The 24,056-nt window shown below is 35.9% G+C and overlaps 1 long non-coding RNA gene across 1 annotated transcript; it reads right to left on the bottom strand.

The window, feature by feature from the left end:
* Positions 1 to 17,015: 17,015 nt before the first annotated feature.
* Positions 17,016 to 18,631, bottom strand: LOC144651170 (uncharacterized). The gene is made up of 4 exons (XR_013570265.1): positions 18,554 to 18,631; positions 18,033 to 18,086; positions 17,716 to 17,860; positions 17,016 to 17,126 (listed from the first exon to the last, which is right to left on the bottom strand). It is a non-coding gene; the product is annotated as an uncharacterized LOC144651170 (long non-coding RNA).
* Positions 18,632 to 24,056: the final 5,425 nt, after the last annotated feature.

Below are 24,056 nucleotides of genomic sequence, written 5' to 3'. Positions count from 1 at the left end.
ATGCAGGATAACACTCGTCAAACTTCTTGGCATAAATGTAGACAATATAACAGTCTGGTACTACTAGAAGTGTTGAGTCATTAGGGACTTCAAGATACCTCGACGGCTGACCAGAAGTAATTTTTCTCATGTTGCCTTTATTGCACATGCCCACTCCATGCTAATTGCCGTCCTGCTTTGTCCAGCTGTTGTCTTTCAGTATACACTGTACACATTTACTTGTTTTTTACGATACTTACCTAACGCCAGAGAGGGTGCACATTCATAACATGACCATTTACGTCAAGGGTCAATGGAAATAAAGTGTAATTTTTACTTTGTTCGAAGTTTATGCAGGCAAGTAAATAGCTGACAAAAGATGAAAAAATTATTTCAATTTACCTACATGAGGTGTAACATCCGTTTAACAAACATCCATTTAACATCCATCTTCAGCAAGATGGTTCCACATTTTTTCTGCAGGATCTAGGTGAAAATGCTGCTTGGTGAGTTTTTCATGGATGTTGATCATCATGCTGTTTTGGTCCAAGTTGAAGGCTTCTACTGACTGGGACCAAAGCGTTCTTTTACTTCCACTTGTAAGACAGCAGGGCTTCTTGAACACGTTGCTTTTCTCAATGTTATTTCGCAGCTTTTTGAAGTTGCATGAAATGAATAATGAAGGTAAAAGCTTAACACTAAAAAAATGTTTATGTCACTAACCTTACACCTGTAATATAACAGTTGTTATCAGACATTTTAATGTTGCAATTAATTACCTTGCAATCAATGATGAACACCAGGGCCTCCTGCGTGTAAATTGAATGCAACAAAGTTCTTCTCTACTATGTCATGATTTTTGCACGAATGTTTGGATGCCTTCCGCTCCATGTCAAATGAACAAGATAAAAAGAACAGGTACAACTTAAAACCAACCAACAAACTTAAATTTCACTAAACAAACTTAAATTTTTTTCCATAAAAGCAAAGAATGCCTGTGTCTGTTTCTGCTGTTGATTCTTCATCGTCATCTGTTGCTGTTTTTGTTGAACCATAGTGGAGATAAAGTTTTCTTGATGCTGGTTCTTCTCCTTCTCCATCGTGGTTTCCTGCTTTTTCTTCCTTAGTTCCACTTCTTGCTTTTTCGGAACAGTCTCCTTGTCAGCCTTTTCCTTTAAATAATCAATATCAACTGCTGTGCTTTTTCGACTCTACTTTTTGGGCGCTTCTAAGTCACCACTTTTCATCTTTTATCTCTCTCTCTCAGCATTTGCCTGGTTGTTCCTGGTGGCGTGCAAAAGGACTTGGATTTCTGTTCTCCACAACCACTACTTTATTTTACATGCAAGTTTCTTGGTTCCACACTTTGCAATTACAACAGCAGCTCAAGTTTGCATTTTTGCAAGGACAACTTTCACTCTTGGAAGTCTTTTTCCTGCTACATGCATTCTTGCACAAGCAGGTATGTGATAGATAAAACAAAAACTTTTACTTTAAGACTGTCTCTTCTATTTAGCTGTCGTTGAAACAGTCATGTTACTTGGTTGACGTTCGAAACAAAACTTTCTTGTTTTCAGCACTTGTACATATTTTTTTTGGAAACTCCTTTAGCAAAACTTAAAGCTCTTCTTTCACCCTATTTTACATTTCTTTTACATCAAAGGGACAACTTTAAAATCTTCCAAGTTCTGTGGGCACTTTTGTCCACAGTCACATTATTTTGCATAGACATCACAACATATTTTTTATCTGAAAGACTTCCTTTATTAGTATCTTCAAAAAAAAAAGTATTTGTTTTTGTCTAGAAAAGTTACTGTTTGGTTATTGGGCAGAATAAGACAAAGGACTTTTTCTGCTCAATCAGGAGCCAGCATTGACAAAGCCGTTTGGAGATGATCTGGAGAGACTTATAGTAGTGTAGAAGTAGAAGTCTGGGAGCATGAAAAGAAGAAAAGAATGAAAGTATAACTCACAGAAAGAATTAAAATATAATTTTTAACTAAAGTATTAAACTACTTTTCCCATTTGTTGTCTGACTTCCTCTTTACTCCTATATTGCAGGCAACTTTTAAAGTATGATTCATAGAAAACCAGCCATCAGATTAAATATCCTTGATCATCCTAGCCATATAAAGTTTTTTCTTTTCCGCAAAAATTAGCAAGAAAATAGTTTCTATGAAATCATTACTGAAGGTACTTCACATGCTCTTAATATCATTGTCTAATGTAGAAGAAGAAAGATTTGCAGATAAGGGATGTACGTACGCTGGTGTATGTACATGTAGGAGCTGCTGCACATTTTCACTGTTTTTACATGGTTTTGCCCTTGTTTTCAGTGCTGTTTTTCATATGGTTGTTATTATGTTTTCAGTGTAAGGCTTGTTCTATCCTCCCTTTCCTTATCGGCATGATATTTTGAATTCTTGACCCATTAAAAGATGCACTCCAAACATTCCAATGAAACAAACAAAACCCACCGAGAATGGAATTACTACGCATGGTCAGGAGCCCATTACCATTAGTAATTTTTAACCCCTTGACATTTTCATTTTAGTGGGGTACTTACGAACTAGCTGGATATATCACTTTGTAGTAATTTTATCTCTTGAGTCTCGGAGAAAGCATATAATCTCACCAATGTTTGAAGCATCGCCGTCGTCCCCAGCCAGTAATGATATAGTGGCCATTGCTGCAGGCAGAGACTCTGTGAGAAGATAATGAAAATGCCAACTCTAAGACACCCAATCACAAGGTACTCAACCCTTAAGGCAAACCAGTTACAGTGCGCTACTGAGATTAATAGCACGGCATAACACAATCCAGTCATGCAGCCCAACCATATTGAAATCAATTTGGGAACTGAAGCAAAATAACATGAATGCATAGGGGTAGAGTTGCCATGGTTGCATCAGAAAACCGTCATAACTACAAACAGCAGAGCGAGGCCGAAGGGAAGGGCCGTTGATGAAGCCAACAATATAGAATACAGTAGCTCCAGGGAAGAGTTTTACTCAGATCGCTAGGTTCACATAGGTATGTCACAGAAAATTTGGAAGGGACTCTTCTAATAAAACAAAATAATTCTCCCAATTGACGTGAAAATATCTAAAAAATGTTTTGCCCAATGAAATAAGTTAAATGTGAAAGCAAGGCTTACCGTAGTCAGCAATTGTGTGCATTGATACGGTGCAACTGCAGTTTGCACATTCTCCGGCTAGGTTAGTTTCATCGTAGCCTGTGCAGTATTTATGACTTTTACATTTCGAAATAGCGAACTGCGAAAAAGGAAATCATTTATAATTCACGATTGGTTTTGGTTTTTGAGGTGGTAATACCAAAGTAAACACAAATTGCTTTGGAAACTCAGGAGAAAACCGCTCTAACCACTCAAATCAATAACTGTCCAATTATTGTAGACGAAGTTGTTAAATTTATCCACATACTTGATTTTTTGACTGCTTCCTTTTCTTTTGTTTTTCTGCCAGTTGATTCACTCCCCCTTCATTGCTCTTTCCAGTTGAGTCCTCCATGGTTGCCTTAAAAAATAATTCTAGTGAAATCAATTCAACAAGTTTCAGTTACTGTAATAAAAGTTGTTTACACAATTTAGTCACTGTTATTTAAAAGCTCTTAGCTGAAGCAGACATGCTTAATAAAAAAGACTTTAAGCTTTAAAAAGAAAACTAAACACGATGATTCTTGGTATAGACATTCACGCACTTAAAACAGCCAAAAAAAGCTGTTTGAATCGGGTTAAATTTGCTTTCATCGAGATTAGATTAGATTTGTTGAACGTTACTTACAATTGTTATAATCTTCACTTTGCTTGTCAGCCTCTTGCCTCTATAATTTGGATTGTCCATCTGGTTTTGAAAGTGAATGATTCAAGTTCATGAGTTATAACTCACCAGCCCACTACTTTTAGATAAATTCTTTGTCAATTGTCCTTTTGAAAAAAGGTGCGGCTTATCTGCAGGTTTTTACGGTACTTGTAAGTTTTTTTTCTTGTATATGTATATTGTATATTTCCGTTGTATATTTATACGTTATATTTGTGCATTTTTTTTCTTTTGAAATGAATAAAAAAAATAATAAAAAATAAAACTCTTTTTTGTCCGCTATGTGATCAAAGATGTCTTGTCGATATGAGAAGGCTTCCCTCCTCTTCTACAGTGTAGTTTTGTAGAAGCCTGCCATTATGAAATTAAAGTATAAATCACTCATACGCTTACATAAATCATTTTATTCGATCTATTCCTTGAATCGTGAGTTTCGGATGCCTGTGAACATAACGGAAAATCTTGGCTGCTCAGAAAATGAAGCCTGCTCGACAGATAAGATAAGGTTTACTTTGGGACCCAAAGTTACGCAAAGCCGCCTAAATCACCCAACGTTGACCTTAGCCACCTCAATTGCCTAACAACCTAATGATGGCAAGTGTCGGGAGTAGAATTGTACACTATGAAAGGACAAAGTTTTTGATAAAGTTAATACAAACCACACTTTTTTAATTAAACCACAACTTTATTGATTTTACAAAAATAGTTTTATTATATATATTTTGTTATTTATTTATTTACAAATCTATTTATTTATTGAATTATGTTATTTGTATTAAATTTACATTTAATCTAGGGGCAACCGCACAAACAAGATAAGTGCAATACCGTTTTTGTTATTGTTTCCTTTTGTTGTGTGTTAATCATCTAAAAGCCTCATTTTTTCAGCAACGAAAAATGTGTCTAAGAACGCACTTTATTGTTTTTTCATTTCAACAAACGTTTGCGTGTTGTTTTTTCTACACTACAAGCGTTCTAATTCTATTGACATCCGCAGTTGAAGTCTCACTGAGATAGCGGGCGTTCGATCTTATATGAACATACTCAAATATCAAAATTTACTGTTGCCTTGGTTCAACCTTAAAATTTTTCAATAAAATGATATACTGACTTAAAAACGAGAGAAAAGAATAATAATAGCTTCCGTTTGGATTTGAACCAACGACCAAGGCATACCAACACAACTTCTGTAGAAGTGTTCTACCAACTGAGCTATCGTAACTTTGTACGATACAGAATATTTTGGTTTGTATATTTTAATATTATATTTGGACGCGCTTTAAACAAACATTTTAAGCATTTTTTGTAACCTTTTAACCATTTTTATAAATATATTTTTTTAATACTGTTTTTACATGTTACTACTGTAAAGCGCTTTTGAACTTTCAGGATACTGGCGCTATATAAATATTTTATTATTATTATTATTTAAACATGCATGCTTTTAAAATTACTTGGTTATGAGTAAGCAAAACCCTAAAAATCGTTTTGTGTTAGCTTGTCGTACAAAGATCATTTCCACCAAATTTATGTTCTCCATGTCGTAATAATATTCACACGTAGCGCATGATTTAAATATGTGCAATTACAGAGTAATGTATGGGCGCGTTGCACAGAATCGCTAATTTCTTGACTCTTGAAAGATCCGCATCTGCTTCTTTATTTGTAAAAGTCTTTCAAATAAGCATCAATTAATTTTAACTTCATAGGCACTTTAAAAGTCATACAGAGATACTTCATGCCAAATTTGAGACTGAAAGGTGTAATATTCGAGCCGTAGAATTATTTAATCACAGAAATGATTTACATAATTACATAGCAATGTATCGGTACATCACATAATCGCAAATTTCTCAACTCTCGAAAGATGTTTATTAAAAACAAAAATGTAGGGTTATAAAGATTCAAACAGAGATACTTCATGCCGAATTTTAGACTAAAAGTTGCAATATTCGAGCCGTAGAATTATTTAATGGCATTTATTTAATTATTTATTTAATTTTTTACAGAGCAATGTTTGGGCACGTTGCACTGAATTGCAAATTTCTCGGCTCATGAAAGATTTTCATCCAAAACAAAAATGTAGGGTTATAAAGAGTCATACAGAGATACTTCATGCCAAATTTTAGACTGAGAGGTGCAATATTTGAGCCGTAGAATTATTTAATGGCATTTATTTAATTTTTACAGAGCAATGTATGGGCACGTTGCACTGAATTGCTAATTTCTCGGCACTCGAAAAATTTTCATCCAAAACAAAAATGTAGAGTTATAAAGAGTCATACAGAGATACTTCATGCCAAATTTTAGACCGAAAGGTGTAATATTCGAGCCGTATAATTATTCAATCGACTTAATTATTTAATTTTATTTATTTTATATCTTGTTTGTGTAATTATATTTAATTTATATTTATTAAATCTAGGGGCAACCGCACAAACAAGACAGTGACAATCATTTTTGCGATTTTCGTGGTCGGTTATAACATTAAAACTTTATTTCACTGTTATCGACTCTCCGAGATCATCCGTTTACATGTAGTTAAAAAACACCATGAACGCCACATCCATGGAAGAGGAAGAGTAGAGCAGTACTACTTCTTCGGGGAGTGTCAAGCACATAAGACCCTCGCCCTGAGTGACACATTAATTGCAGAGAATACACTACCCTAATACCAAACTCTGTAGTAGCTCGATCATGGAGACTGTACGGAGCGGGATATCCTCTTTGACCATGTCAATGAGACGTGTGCCCGTGTAAATGTCATATTTTGAAAGAAACATCTTCAAACTGATAATGGATAGAGAGTGTCCGAAGCAAGTCTTCGAAATTTAAAAGTATGTTTTTTTCAAATGTTTAATTTCGCCCATACTTTTAAGAAATCTCGCTAATATTTTGAAAGGTACGATTTTCTTTAACTTCCTAAACATGCACAACAGTGACCATACACCACTTATATATCAAACAACGTAGCTCCTAGCTTCCTAGTCAACAAAGGAATTGTATTGTGTAGAATTGTTGCTGGACGCACACAGTTGGCTTTTTGCCCAGCAAACTAGTACTAATTAAGATAAAGATATACGAACGAGAATTTCCCTCGCATAGCGACCCCTTACTCCCTCAACGAAACAACTCAATGTAAACAATAAAAGTAAGTTAATCTTTTGATGCATTAAACCAACAATTTAAGCAATGAGATGTGCCCGCACACACTCAAGATAAATAAACTGAACTCTTGCCGATCAAAATAAATGTTAGCAAGTTTTAAGAAAATATATAAGCAAGACGTTTGCTCGTACACGCTCGAGATAATTTAAAAGTAATTTTCGCCCAAAAGAGCAAGCGAGACTTTTACTCGTAATGAAAAAAAAAGGAAAAAGAAAAAAAAAATGAGTTCCGTCCAGATTTGAACCAACGACCGGGACATACAGCATGTGGAACTATTCTCTCCCAAATGAGCTATTGTAACGTTTTACGGTAGAGAAATTTTTTTGGGATTATTTATATATTATATTTGAGCAAGCTTTAAAAAATCGTTAATTGTTCAGCTATTAAACGAATGAAACAAATTGCTTTAAACGAATGCCTCTATTTTAGCCAGTCATAAAGAGATAATGTCCACCAAATTTCGTTAATATTGAATGGGAGCGAATTATTTATATATATGCAAAAAAATTAGTTTCACCTGGGGCATAACAGCTTGATTTCTCAGTGGTGTTTTTTTTTCCTACACTACAAGCGTTCCAATTCTATCGACGGTTGAAGTCTCTCTGAAATAGCCGGCATTCGAACTCAACATAGTGAAATATCAAAATTTACTGTTGCGTTTGTTAAAATAAAACGGCATACTCAGAAAAAAAAAATGATTATAGCATCCGTTTGCATTTGAACCAACGACCAAGGCATACACAACTTCCGTAGAAGTGTTCTCTACCAACTGAGCTATCGTAACTTTGCATGGTACAAACTATTTTGTTTTGTATATTTGAATATTATATTGGACACGCTTGGGAAAAAAATGTTTAACTACTCGGTTATGATTAACAAAACCCAAAAAAATCGCTTTGTTTTAGCTTGTCGTACAGAGAGAATTTCCACCCAATTTCTGCTCTGCATGTCGCAATAATATTCAAGCGCAGCAAATGATTGAAATATATGCAATTACAGAGCATATATGGGCACGTTGCACAGAATTGCTAATTTCTTGACTCTTGAAAGATCAACACCAAAAACCAAAATGTAGTGATATTAAGAGTCGTACAGAGAAACTTCATGCCAGATTTTAGAATGAAAGGTGAAATATTCGAGCCGTAGAATTATTTAATCACAAAGATGATTTACATAATTACAGAGCAATGTATAGGAACATCACAGAATCGCAAATTTCTCAACTCTTGAAAGATTTTTATCAAAAACAAAAATGTACGGTTATTAAGAGTCGTACAGAGATACTTCATGCCAGATTTTAGACTGAAAGGTGCAATATTCGAGCCGTAGAATTATTTAATCACAAAGATGATTTACATAATTACAGAGCAATGTATAGGAACATCACAGAATCGCAAATTTCTCAACTCTTGAAAGATTTTTATCAAAAACAAAAATGTAGGGTTATTAAGAGTCAAACAGAGATACTTCATGCCAAATTTTAGACTGAAAGGTGTAATATTCGAGCCGTAGAATTATTTAATGGCATTTATTTAATTTTTACAGAGCAATGTATGGGCATGTTGCACTGAATTGCTAATTTCTCGGCACTCGAAAAATTTTCATCCAAAACAAAAATGTAGAGTTATAAAGAGTCATACAGAGATACTTCATGCCAAATTTTAGACCGAAAGGTGTAATATTCGAGCCGTAGAATTATTTAATCGACTTAATTATTTAATTTTATTTATTTTATATCTTGTTTGTGTAATTATATTTAATTTATATTTATTAAATTTAAATCTAGGGCAACCGCACAAACAAGATAGTGACAATCATTTTTTTGTGATTTTCGTTGTTGGTTATAACATTTAAACATTACTTCACTGTTATTGACTCTCTGAGATCATCCGTTAACATGCAATTAGGAAATACCTTGAACGCCACATCCATGAAAGAGGAAGAGTAAAGCAGTACTACTTCTTCGGGAAGTGTCAAGCACATTAGACCCTCGCCCTGAGTGACACATTAATTACAGAGAATAGGCTAGCCTACTCCAAACTCTGTAGAAAGCTCGCTCAAACCAAACAAGTCAATGTAAACAATAAAAGTAAGTGGGACGTGAGGTCACACTTAACCAACCATTTTAGCAAGTGAGATGTGCTCACACACACCCAAGATTAATAAACTGAACCCTTGCCAATTGAATAAACATTACAAGTTTTAAGCAAATATATATTTAGCAAGACGTTTGCTCGCACGCGCTCGAAATTATTTAAAAGGATTTTTATTTCACCCATAAGAGCAAGCGAAACTTTATCTCGTAACAAAAAAAAATGTCCCTTCCAGTTTTGAACCAACAACCAGGACATACAGCATGACTACTGTAGAACTACTCTATCCCAACTGTGCTATTGTAACTTTGTACGGCACAGAGTATTTTGTTTTGATTATTTATATATTATATTTGGACGCGCTTTACAAAGTCGTTAATTGCTCGGCTATGAGTATAAAATGGCTCTAAACGAATGGCTCTATTTTAGCCAGTCATATGGAGATAATGACCACCAAATGTCTGATCTGTAGCGTATGTATTAAAGGAGGGCGAATTATTAATATATATGTAATTACAAAGCAAGTATGGGCGCGTTGCACGGTACCGTTATTGCTAATTTCTCAGCTCTTGAATGATCCACACCAAAAAAAAAAACGTAGGGTTATTTAAAAGAGTCATACAGAGATACTTTGTGCCAAATTTTAGACTAAAAGGTGTGCATGTAATATTCGAGCCGTAGAATTTTTTAATCACAGAGATGATTTACATAATTACAGAGCAATGTATCGGTACATCACATAATCGCACATTTCTCGGTTCTTGAAAGATTTTCATCAAAAACAAAAATGTAGGGTTATAAAGATTCAAACAGAGATACTTCATGCCAAATTTTAGACTGAAAGGTGCAATATTCGAGCCGTAGAATTATTTAATCGACTTAATTATTTAATTTTATTTATTTTATATCTTGTTTGTGTAATTATATTTAATTTATATTTCTTAAATTTAAATTTAATTTATTTTATTTGATATAATTAAACAAAAAAATTAAAAAAAGGCGGCAAGGCCGCCACTGTGAAGTTTTCCAATTACCGCACACTTCTTCACTCTCTGCCTCTCCACTCTCTGCTTCTTCAATCTCTTTTTTGTCTTCCCTAGACCTTGTGCATTTAAACACCAATTTCAGCATTCCCCTTAAGTCCTCTTAAGTTGGTACGTGAGCAATTTCTTGTGTAACCTGACGGTAAGATGCGGAGGACGACCCAAGGTTCTTCCGTTTGTTTTCTAGAGCCTTCCTCAGTGACTCTTGTGCATATTTAAGCTCTCCTATGGCACTTCTTGCGGCATCTTCTGCTTTCGATATCTTGGCCTTTTTGTTTGTGGTTTTGTTTTCAGCATTCTTAAGGGATCGTAGAGATTCGTTCACTTTCAGCAGTTGGCGGTGGCTGTTCAAAGTTATTTTTACATTTTTATCCACCGTGCCCGCTTTTTGCTTTTTCTTTGTTGTTTCTTCTGATCGCAACTCTTCATCCTGTAGGCTATTTGCCTCCGTGACAAGAACTGCCGTTTTCTTCAGTGTCCACAAGGTGTCGACGACACCATGTATGGCAGTTGCTTTCTATGTTTTCAATCCCTCGTCTTGACATAGCTCTTCTTCTTTGGCATTCCAAAAGTGCCTCCTTACTTTTTCGAGGCCCTGGGCTTTCAATATTTCCGTCCTTGAGTATATTTTAACTTTCCGCGATGCTGCGTTTTCGTAAATAGGTAGATCTTTTTCTTGGCCCCCTTTTATCCACTTGGTAATTGCCCTTTCTTAGTTCCGTGAGATTGTGAGAGAAAATGATTCAACAAAAAGTACTGTAGATTGTACCATGCAAATTAATCACAGACACAAAAAAGATTACATATACACAAATGAAAGTAGTTATTGAAAACAAACAGTGAAAAGAATTTATAAATGTTTTAAACCTGGGATTTTCAGAGAATATCATTGCGTAATGATTCTATACACAACTTAAATAACAACACAAAGCTCAGTCGCTACATGTTAATTATTTTTTGCCTTCAATGGGAGAGAAACAAAATGAAAGTAGTAGTTTAAATAATTACCAAGAAGAAGGAAGGGGAGGGGTGGGGATGTCTTTTTCATAATAAAATCAAGATGTTCTTACAAGTTCCTAAAATCTAATAAAAGAATGATAATGAATCTTAATTATATCTATAACAAAATTCTCGATTTTGACTGGTTCTGCATGCGTGTATTTATCACGTAATTGGTCCCAATCACGTGGGTGTTCAATTACAGGTATCCAATTTGAACAATCTCAAATTGGATACCTGTAATTGGACACCATAGCGTATTCACATATTACTCCATGATTACTCCCTACATTGTACTCCACTCAGTCCAATTACTATAGCTAATCATGGCATCATTTAATTTTATCATTCACTAAGTAAACATTCACAAAATCAGACAACGACCATTGATTAGAGTGGACAAATAATTTTTAATAGGCATTTGCATAATTCCACTCAATCTATATTATAGACACTCGTACAAATTGCTTGACTATTAGTGGCCGTTTCAAGCAAATAATTTTTAACAGCATTTCCATAATCCTTTGTTTATTGCAGACATTCACAGCAATTGACTAAACTATTAGCATTCTTACTGTGCATATAATTTATGATGCAACGCAACAAATTTTGAAAATTAAAAACAACGTATCTGGACAGTAAAAATGCTGATTACACAAATGTTAGATGACACTTACTCTTAATAGTGCCATTACAATCTTCATCATTAAAGACCGGAGACAATAAAAGTAACAAATTATAACTTATGACATTGCATTGTTTACATCAGAAACACTGAAAGAGATTATCAATGAAAGTACACAGCACCATAGGGCAACTACATGTCAGTAACATCACAATTATTAACACTGAACAGGCATATGCCAACTCTCTAGCCATCATTGACATGGACTGTATAATACAGAATCGGAATCCAGAAGCCAGAAACTGGAAAACAAAATCGGAAAGACCAAAGAAAGAAAGTTCTTTAAATCTGAAATATTATGTTGCATAGTTTGTATGCGATAAAAATAAAGTACCCAACAAAATAAATGTGTCTGGATTCTACATCTTAATTTTTGGAAAAAGGATTCTCTGTTGACGTAAATTCGTGCAGCTAGAGGAGCTAGAGGGCTGCATTTATAGAATCTCAACTAATTTCATACTGCAAGAACAATTGAACTCTCATTTAGTGCACGGTCTCGTAAATTACAGAAGCAAAATGAGATTTATTACTTGAGAGTATCTTAAACGTGATTTATTTCTGCTAACAATTGGTAAAATACCATTAAATCATACATCTGGGATCAAGAGCGTTCTGTATTACTATCAAAATTTCTCAACCGCAGAAAAATAACATACAGCCCTCTCACATTGAATGAGATTATTTTGCACACAAAATACAGCCAAAAATTTATCAGCGTTGCAAATCACCACCAAATACTGATGTCACCTATCGCATTAAAATGCAAATTACTTACTTTACTCTCCTCTTCGCTAGATATGCTAGATTTCCTTGACCACATGTTGAACGCCATACAGCTTCCATGCAATCCACCAGTCCATGCTATGTTTAATGCACTGACTTCAATGTTCTAAGAATGGTAGTACTCACACGACACCTCATAGTTAAATGTGCAAGAATCACATTCCAACATGTGTGCTGGATAAACTATACAGTGGTCTGCATCGTTTTTGATAAACACTTTTACACTGGATAGCAATTCTATTAAATACAGTTATCCACACCCACTTTTTAAAAATCGTATTCACGTCAAGCTCTTTCCAGAACAATGAGAAAAACAAAAAAAATTCTTCCTTTATGATTTTGTTGCTCGTCCCTTTAGTATAGTAAATCATTTCTCTCGTCACTCATTCTCAATATTAAAACATCTTAAGCAAGTCAACGGATTCCGGATTTTGCATTCCAGATTCCAGATTCTGATTACATATTGTGGATTCCATGTTTTAGGGTTACCCTATCTTTGGCAGTTGAAAGGAGACAGACAGCTATTTCTTTTAATGTCTCATGACTCAGCTCACAAGATAAATTAATATGTACAATATAGAATGTTTTTACTCCGTTAGGCCTATGTTACATTTTGGACAGCAAACACTTACTGATAATTATACTTCTTTGTTCATCCGATGCTGCAGATAATAATAAATAAAAAAGTTAAAAGTCAGTTATGAAATTGCATTGCTGACATCAGAAACAGATTCCTCAGAGAAAGTAACACTAAAATTAAATTCAACAAATTAAACTATAATCTAGATTATACCATGCAAAATTTATCAGAGACACAAAATGATTGCATATACACAAATGAAACTAATAATTAAAAACCTATCAATGGTGAAGGGAAATCAAACGAAAGTAGTTATTGAAAACAAACATTCAAAGGAATATATTACTTTTTAAAAATCTGCGATTTTCATATCATTTCCAAATGATTCCATACACAACATAAATGACAATACAGAGCTTACACCGTACATGTTAATTATTTTTGCCTTCAACAGGACAGAATCAAACTAAAAGTAGTTAAAATAATGCAGCAGAGAAGGAGGGGGAGGGGGGGGTATAAAAAAATCAAAATGTTCTCACAAGTTCCTAACATCCAACAAAAGAACACTTATGACACTTAATCATCACGCATCATTTTCATCATTCACTAGCAAATTTTTTTTGAAAAGGAAAATTTGGGCAAAGCAATCTGTTAAAAAGTGACCATGTTTTTTCGAAGGAAAAGATAGTTTCTTTTTAACCTAAAGTGGGCATGGTCAACTCAGTTTAATTCTATACTAATGCATATTGAAGTCATCATCTTGTTCAACTGCACACAATAAAAATAAATTAATAAATGTTCACCTATAATATTGCTTTCTTAACATTTGAAACACATGTTTCTTTTGAAGGAAAGGATAGTTTCGTTTTTAACCTGAAGTGGACATGGTCAACTCAGTTTAGGTCTACTTACAGTAATTGCTGTTAATGTCATCCTCTTCTGCAACTACAGACAATAAAAATAAATTAATCAATTTTCACTTATAATATTGCTTTCTTAACATTTGAAACACATGTTTTTTTGAAGGAAAAGATAGTTTCCTTTTTAACCTGAAGTGCGCATGGTCAACTCAGTTTAGGTCTACTTACAGTAATTGATGTTTATGTCCTCCTCTTCTGCAGACAATAAAAATAAATTAATCAATTTTCACTTATAATATTGCTTTCTTAACATTTGGAACACATGTTATTTTTGAAGGAAAAGATAGTTTCGTTTTTAACCTGAAGTGGACATGGTCAACTCAGTTTAGGTCTACTTACAGTAATTGATGTTTATGTCCTCCTCTTCTGCAACTACAGTCAATAAAAATAAATTAATCAATTTTCACTTATAATATTGCATTGTTACATTTGAAACACTGAAAAAGAGTATTTAGTCAACAATAAACTTTAAGGATGGTGCCACACAGTAAAAAATCTTTAGAATAGCAGAGACTTGAGAATTACACAAGTCGGGTTTGCATGAGTCATGAAAGTGTGTGTGAGATGAATTGTCGACACAAAAAATGGCAAAAAAATGCCAGCCAGATTATGAACTGCTTGCATACAGTTAATAAACAAGAATTACCATAAAACACTGTATTATGAAAATTTATTACACATACAAATAGAAGCAATAACATTACTATAAATAATGGCACACTTACACTCCTTCTTATAAAAGCAAATGATGGCTCTTTGGTTAACTGCCGGCTCATGACTTGTCCCTTTTTATTCAGCACACAAACTTAACTGTCAAACAACTTTTCCATTTGTTGTCTGACTTCCTCTTGACTCCTGTATTGCCGGGAGGTAATATTGAAGTTTCGGGTTGTCTTATACTTATAACTTTATCTGCCAGCATATATAAGGTGTTTATTGGAATGAACATTTATTTGTTTGTCTTGCGATAGAATTGCTTTGAGATGTTGATTGCAACATATTGACTGCAATACTGCTAGTCTTCATCAGGCGATGAGGTCAATTATTTACACATCGCTATTTATGCACATTGGCTCGCTGTGATTGGTGCATTTCGTGTGAGGGTCACGTTCGATAAATTTGACTTGCTGTAATTGCTCATGCCACATTCGAGGATCGGGACATCTAGAATTTCTGGAGGACACGACCCACACGATCGGATGCACCTCTTACGTAAGGAATAACTGCAAGCCCCAGTGGTCTTTCTTGCCTGTGCCTTTCTCTGGTTCTGTCCCTTACGCATTTCTTAAACAGGACGTCAGGATACCCGTTTGGTCTAAGATTCTGCGTGACTGGATCTTGTTCACTGCTTTTGAGGTCAGGTTTTGATGGTAGCAAGTTGGCCCTGTTTAACAGTGTTTTCACCACAGCTTCCTTGTGCTTCATGGGGTTGTGCGCAAAGTCAATGTATTTGTTTGTGTGAGTTTCTTTCCTGAAGATGCCAATCTCTATAGAGCCATGACTCAACACGGTGATTTGAGAATCCAAGAAGGATATTCTCTGCCCTTAAAACTTGTCCAGGAGAAACAGGCCTCTGTTTCACCACATATTTACCTAACACCACAAGTCGACAAAAACAAATGGGTGATTAACTTATCATCACGGCCTCTAAGTGATGCTGAAGGTATCATTTCTAGAAAAAGGGTTAAATTTTGCAGTAACACTGACCACCATTCCAGCCACTGAAATAGTCGCTAAAGTAGAAACAGCCATAAGACCACTTGACTCATAACAAGATGACGCAATGAGGAGAACCATTAATAGCAGGCTGAGCCACCTACACCTAACATCACCAAGGAAATGCATGAAGCCCTTTACAACTTAAAACAAGACGACTTAGTTAGTAGCAGATTCTTAATGTTCTCTTTTGTTGGAAATTGTCTACATCCAAACCAGTAGGTCAAGGAGCTCTTTGTCTTTGTCGTCATCATCATCTGTGTCGTCACAATTCCACTCGGCATCTGGTCTTCCCAGTGCCTTGTGTATAACCTGTTCTTCGCTAGGGGTTAGGTATATTGGTTAAATGACTTAAGGAGAATGTCATCAGAAACCGTCGATATCTGCTGGTTATATGTTAGATTGCATCTGTTTGTTTTTGATAAATTTCAACGAAGTGTACGCTGTACTCAAATGAGTTTTGTTGTATTGAAAGGAGGAAAAAGCCAAACTTTCGTAGGAGCGCCTGTGACGTTCTTTGGGCTAGTGAAATTGTTAAAAAACTTAGCAGAAAAACTAATGAATCAGTTGCTCTTTTCAGTAATACCTTGCTGTATGTTACTGGCCCTAAAGTCAATGACAGTAGCGTTTAAGAAGCAACACTAAGATAGTTATTATTTGTTGTCTGTTATAATGACAAAAATAGGAGTAGACTGTATAGCTGTGTAATTTACTTTGGTCACTCGAGGCCGGTTAAGGGCCAAGGACTTCCCAAGGCCAAGCATTGTAGATGGCTCGGGAAGCATTTGCTTTTGGGTGGTAAACATTGGTCTCCTAAGCGATCGCAAAATGTTATTTCATGATCGCATGGCCATTGACTGAGATGCTGCAAGGCTAGTTGAGGGGATAGCAACATTAGAACTTGAAGGGGCGCTGATGGCATACATTGTTAAAGCTCCCCACAGGTGATGGATTGATATCATCTTCCAGACTTTGCTAGAAAAGAAAAAAAGGAAGTTACCCAACGAAAAAACTAATGATCTGTTTCATGCCAAACAATGTGCCAGTTGACAATCTTAAGATAAACCACATGCAATTCAGTACAATTCAGTAAGAGGGCGTTTTATACTAAGACGCCAAATATACCTCAGGGCCATTGAATGTGTTACAATACAGGTAGAAACTGCTGCCCTGTATGTGCTGATCCTGTTCCAAACGAAGTCCCTCTAATGTTTTTAAGATGCAAAAGTCTATCTCGAAACCAATGGCCTTGTTTCTGCTCAGCTTTCAAAGACTCGTCCTCTGAGGTTCACAAGGTAAGAGGCTTTTCCTTAAGTGACACCTAGAATTAAATGCATGTTTAATAAGCAATTAAATAAAGCTTAGGAGATTCGCTGAAAAAAATGATTTCAACAATCAACCACTAGTAGACTGAGCGATACGTTTTACAACAAGTCTCAAAAGAGCTCTTCTGTTATATTCCCCTTCAATTTTTAAAAAATGCCCCACTTGTACTCAAAGATGCATAAACAGTTCTGGATAACCCAATGAAATCGGATATCAAAGAAACATACTGGTCGGTTTTGGTGGTGCACTGTTATGTTGTTAATTTAATGGGATTTTCCATAAAATAATTAGGAACTGAATTTCTTTAGCGGAAAGGTGCTACTTACAAAAATGCGTTTGCCACAAGATGAAAATGTTCCCAGATCACGCTTTTTAATACACACAGGACAAACCTGGACATCTTGCAGAATAAAATAGCGACTTAGCCACTTCAAACCTACAGTTCATTTGGCTACTTGCAGCTTCAAAATGAAAGTGGTACACAAAATTTTTATGGATGTCTGCGTGTGTCGAGTTACATGCACGAAGTTTATCTCTGTCAAATATGTCACAGAAAATTCCACAATATAAAATTCTTTATTCACCTTGTTATATAATGCCTTTTTTCTACCACTGTTATGCGTGCCCCACCGTGTCCTTTTTTGCCCTTATGCACGGGTGGACATGTTTCTTGCATCTCTTTTCTTTCTAGTTTTGCTGCTTTAGCCACCTCACTCCAAACATTCCTTGCTGTAAATAAAAATGCAAAACCCAATGAGAATGTAGTTAGTACTCATGGTCAGGAGCTCATAACCATTATTTTCCCTTAACATTTTCATTTTAGTGGCGTACAAAACTAGCTGGATATATCACTTTGTAGTAATTTCATTTCTAGAGTCTCGGAGAAAGCAAATAATCTCACCACTGTTTGAGGCATCGTCATCATCCCCAGCCGGTAATGATATAGGGGCCATTGCTGCAGGCAAAGAGTCCGTGAGAAGATAATGAAAATGTCAACTCTAAGACACACAATCGCAAGGTACTCAACCCTAATGGCAAACAGCTACAGTGTGCCACTGCGATTAATAGCACAGAATAACAAAATCCAGTTATGCAGCCCAACCATACTGAAATCAATTTGGGAACCGAAGCAAAATAACATGAATGCATAGGGGTAGAGTTGCCATGGTTGCATCAGAAAACCGTCATAACTACAAACAGTAGAGCGAGGCCGAAGGGAAGAGCCGTTGATGAAGCCAACAATATAGAATACAGTAGCTCCAGGAAAGAGTTTTACCCTGATCGCTAGGTTCGCATAGGTATGTCACAGAAAAATTGGAAGGGACTCTTCTAATAGAACAAAATAATTCTCCCAATTGACGTGAAAATATCTAAAAAATGCTTTGCCCAATGAAATGAGTTAAACGTGAAAGTAAGGCTTACCGTAGTCGGCAATTGAGTGCATTGATACGGTGCAACTGCAGTTTGCACATTCTCCGGCTAGGTTAGTTTCATCGTAGCCTGTGCAGTATTTATGACTTTTACATTTCGAAATAGCGAACTGCAAAAAAGGAAATCATTCATAATTCACGATTGGTTTTGGTTTTTGAGGTGGTAATACCAAAGCAAACGCAAATTGCTTTGGACACTCAGGAGAAAACCGCTCTAACCACTCAAATTAATAACTGTCCAATTATTGTAGACGAAGTTGTTAAATTTGTCCACATACTTGATTTCTTGTCTGCTTCCTTTTCATTTGTTTTTCTGCCCGTTGATTCGCTCCCCCCTTCATTGCTCTTCCCAGTTGAGTCCTCCATGGTTGTCTTACAAAATAATTCAAGTGAAATCAATTCAAAGAGTTTCAGTTACTGTAATAAAAGTTGTTTACACAATTTAGTCACTGTTATTTAAAACTCTCATCTGAAGCAGACATGCTTAATAAAAAAGACTTTAAAGCTTTAAAAAGAAAACTAAACACAGTGATTCTTGGTATAGACATTCACGCACTTAAAACAGCCAAAAAACGCTGTTTGAATCGGGTTAAATTTGCTTCCATCCAGATTAGATTTGATTTGTTGAACGTTACTTACAATTGTTACAATCTTCACTTTGCTTGTCAGCCTCTTGCCTCTATAATTTGGATGGTCCATCTGGTGTTGAAAGTGAATGATTCAAGTTCATGAGTTATAACTCACCAGCCCGCTACTTTAAGATAAATTCTCTGTCAATTGCCGTTTTGAATATTGTTTTGAATTTTACTCACTTGATTTCTTTAAGCTCTCCCCTTCACTGCTCTTTCCATTGGAGTCCTCGATGGTTAAGTCTTAAAAAAAATGATTCAAGATGAATCAATTCAACAAGCTTTAGTTATTGAGTGAAGTTTATTTACACAATTTAGTCGCAATCATTTCAAAGCTCTTAGCTTATGCATACATATGAAAATTAACCATTTGTAAAGCTAATAAAAAAACTAAGCAAAACGGTTCTTTTTATAGACTAATCGAATAGGGTTACTTTGCTTGCATCCAGTTTACATTTGATTGTTGTACCTTACTTACCATTGTTATTACCTTCACACAGCTTGTCAGTCTCTTGCCTCGATGATTTGGATGGTCCATCTGTTGTTGAAAGTAAATGGCTGATATGTTTAGATAAATTCTTTGTAAATTGCCGTTTTGAATATTGATTTGAATTTAACTCACTTGATTTCTTGACTGCCTCCTTTTCTTTTGTTTCTCTGCCCGTTGATGCACTGGATATCTTCAAGCTTTCCCCTTCACTGGTCTTTTCAGTGGAGTCCTCTATGGTTAAGTCTTTAAAAATAATTCGAGTGGAAGCAATTTAACAAGTTTCAGTTATTGTAGTAAAGTTTATTTACACATTTTAATCACAGTCATTCAAAAGCTCTTGGCTGAAGCAGACATGCGACAGAAAGCGATTTGTAAAGCTTACAAAACCAAATAAACACATGATGATCCTTGGTATAGTCGTCATTCACACACTCGAAACAACAAAAAATAGTTTTTTTAAATTCGGTAACTTCGCTTGTACCCAGTTTAAATTGTTTTGTTGAACGTTACTTACCATTGCTATAGTTTTCACTTAGCTTGTCAGCTAAAACCTCTTGCCTCTATGACTTGGATGGTATGTCTGTTGTTGAAGGTAAATAATTTACATTTATGAGGTTTAGTTTACCAGTCGGCTATGTTTAGATAAACTCTTTGTCAATTGCTGTACTGAATATTGTTTTGAATTTTAGTCACTTGATTTCTTCAAGTTTTCCTCTTCACGTCTCTCTCCAGTGAAGTCCTCCGTGGTTAATAAGTCTTAAAAAATAATTCAAGATGACTCAATTCATCGAGTTTGTTATTGAGTGGCGTTTACTGACACATTTTAGTCACAGTCAGATAAAAGCTCTTGGCGGAAGCAGACATGCAAAAGAAAACCACTTGTAAAGCTTACAAAAAATATACACAACGGTTCTTTGTATAGTCTAACGCTGACATTAACACACTTGCCAAGAAAAAAAATAAAGTTTTTCGAATTGTGGTCTTCTGTTGTAAGAAGAAATGGTTCCATTAAACCAGCCCAAATACTGAGCACCTTTCCCACCAGGGCTCTCCTTTTGGAATTCTACGGCAACTGTCATACTAATAACGTTTCTCCCACTTACTATATTTCTTCTTTTATCGGGTGGAGCATTGTCGTCTTCCTGGGTGCTTTGGTTAAACTGGAACGCTTTCCTTTTCTTCGATCACTTTTATGTTTTCTTCTTGGCTCTTCGTTACTCGAGAGACTTCAAGGCTGTGCTCTAAGGAAATTTTCTGGGAGCCCTTCGGGCTCCCAACCCTGCCAGGTAGGGTGCCCAGCCCTTCAGGTTGGTCGCCCAAACTAATTAATTGTTCAATTAATTAATTTATTAATATTATCATGGTTTAATAAGTTAATAACTAATTAAGCAATGAATTTAAACCATAAAACCAATTAAGATTTCTTGTTGATTATATTCAACAGCACACACTATTTAAAAATATATATTTGTTGCTTCTTGTCAATGAATAACTTTGACATTGTCAGTAACACAACATTACATCAATGTTAATACAGAGAGTTTGTAAAAGAAGGTTGTTTTAAAGCCACAATAAGTTTTATTTCCAACGATCACATTATGGTATAACCCTAAACAAGTGACAGGGTAATGCATTACTGCCCTCTTATCTTGCTTAGTCTCTCTTACAAAAAATAAACACAACATTTCGGATTTATAGAATAATTATTCCACTCAGCAAATATAGCGGCTTTGTGAGTCGAAAAAGTGCAAATTCCTGTATGCTGTCATACGGAAACCCATTGAAAATTTTCGCGCCGAAATGGGAAAATTTCGTCCTTTTCGCAAAAATTCCTTACTTTATCTAGTTTCATAAAAGGATGCCAGAGAAGTTAAGGCTGAAACAATTAATTGCAAACTTTTCTTGTTTCAGCGCTTAATTTGTCGAGAGTTAAAACAAATTAAGAACAAGAATTTAAGAAAGAACATTTAATTAGGTTGAGTTTCTATTCTTTTGACGGTCCGGCTGAGAAAACCACCGTTTAAATGATAATCTACACATATACTAATCCATTCGATTTGATTAAGAAACGAATTGATTTAAACTTGCAGAAATTCATGAAACTGCAAACAAACTTATATTTATTTATTTTTTGCAATTCACCAAAGGTAATAATTTCACACACGGCAGAGTTGTTTGTTACTATTTTTAGCGGCCACTGCATTTTGACAAACTTGTGATACATCCGACGAAAATCCTTTAATAGTAACGTAAATATCTCCTAAATCCTAACGTCGTTAAGAATTTTCGTTTGAGATTACCACAACGAGTCTAAAAACAAATAAATTCGATTTAAGCTAAATGATAATTACATTTTATCAAGATTTAGAGTGCAACAAGTTGTCGCTATTCCTATGTATGTAAACATCTGCAGACGAAGCCGAAGAGGCAGAAATTTACATATACGAAGAATTTCATTTTATGTTAACACCAACGCACTGCACGAACGAAAACTATTAATATACTAAAATAAATGAAAATTAAATCATCTCAAAAAAAAATCTCAAGATTTCAACGCATATAACTTTTTTAATGTTCGTGCATTTTGTCACGTGCAAAGTCAAGCTTGTGTTAAATCATGTGGAACGAACTTGACAGCGCTGGCAAGCGTAAACACGTTTGACTTCGTAATGTGCGGAAGCCTATTTTCCAACAAATAACATCAATCAGCCAAAAACATAATTTTACAATCAATCTCCTGCTATACTACAGTGTGGAACAGTGAACAAGAGGGCCGGGTGCCACCGGGTGCCCGGCCGGGCGAGCAGTTTTATTTTTCGGTCACCCGAGACCAAATGTTAGTCGCCTGAGGCGACCGGGCACCGCTAGAGGACAGCCTTGGACTTACATTCGTTTCTGTTGCTGACAGTTTTGCAGCATTTGTCCTGTCTTCTAGATTTTAAGTTAACAGTTCAGGCTGCAGCTCTTTTAATGTAACAACTGCATGTTTATCGATTCAACAGGATTAGTGGTTTAAGTAGCATGTTTTCGCTCTTTTTCACTCAAATTTGTATACGCTTTAGTGAACATTTGTAGGTGATTACCCCTGCACCACCACTCTGACCAGCTTCGGAGTCTCTTCCATCCTTGAGATTCAGTAGTTGATAATAACACATTTAGAGAGGCATTTACTAATTCACTGGCCTCTAGGATGCCTTCGTGGCCAGACAAAATCCGAAAAAACTTCTTAACTTTTTCCTTCTCAGCTACTTGAGAAATTTGTCTGCCAAGGGGAAGAAACAAACGCTCCTCTTTTTTGTGCTAGTTTATGTTTATGACCATGACAACCTTGCAGAACCTGTTCTGCTTGTTCGTTTCCCATGGCTTCCTTCAGGCCTTTGGCTTCTGCGTCATCAAAATCTACAAGAATAACATCCAGCTTTTTGCACATTGGTGGATGTTGTGCTGGAAAAAGAGCAGGGCTTGGGGGTTGTGTTGGTTGTGGAGCGGCATTGACTGGCCAGGTGGCCTTGTCTGCACTTATAGCAGACATGCTCGTATTGACACCCTTTACATGTTCTCCCAGCTTGAAATGCCCAACAGGTCCCCTTAGGAAAAAAATTGTTGGGATTTACGGGTGGACTTAGCCTGAGGTGCTTGCTGACCTGCGTGGCCGCGAAAATTATGTAAAGAACAAAACCAGATTTCCCAATGAACCTGACCCCACGGGAAGGAAGACGGGCTGGATTGGCGCAAGAAACGAAACTGCTCATCATTGGTAGCAACATCCCTAACAACCTCAATATATTTTAGTAAATCGGCTGTGACCGCTGGATTACGTTGGGTATACACAGCAACGAAGGAATTGAAAGCCGAGACCCATTCTCTATTTTCCAATTGCCCATAATGCACTTTGTTTGCCCCCCAAATTTTGCATAAACTATTGTTTTGGAAATATGCAGTCCTCCCAAGAGAATTTGAAAACAATAGTTTATGCAAAATTTGGGGGGCAAACAAAGTGCATTATGGGCAATTGGAAAATAGAGGATAGATGGATCGTTGTTATGCGTGGAACCTTGTTAGCTGGTTCGAGACAAAGGCTAGGTTGAGATGAGTCATGAGAAATCGAGACAGAAAACTTCATGTCAGACGGGGAGTGTGACAACAAAATTCCTAGGTCAAAATATTCATCCGCCCAAATTTTTGCTCTAAGTTTAACTGGAATGCGGGCGACTAAACTAACTGAAGCACTACTGAATACACTAGAAGGCGTTGTCTGACCAGACATACCAACAGGCATCATTGTTAGCGCATCTGTGGCTTGCACAACAGCAGCACTGGCGGCCTGATCCACGCTCTGAGTTGCAGGTGCTGGTAACTGTGGGACGATCCCAGAA

This window comes from Oculina patagonica, chromosome 4 (assembly GCF_052425735.1).
Source record: "Oculina patagonica isolate OP01 chromosome 4, crgOcupat, whole genome shotgun sequence".
In the NCBI taxonomy this organism is placed as follows: Eukaryota; Metazoa; Cnidaria; class Anthozoa; order Scleractinia; family Oculinidae; genus Oculina; species Oculina patagonica.
Note: the sequence above shows the minus strand (reverse complement) of the source record. Positions and strands in the feature narration are given on the sequence as shown.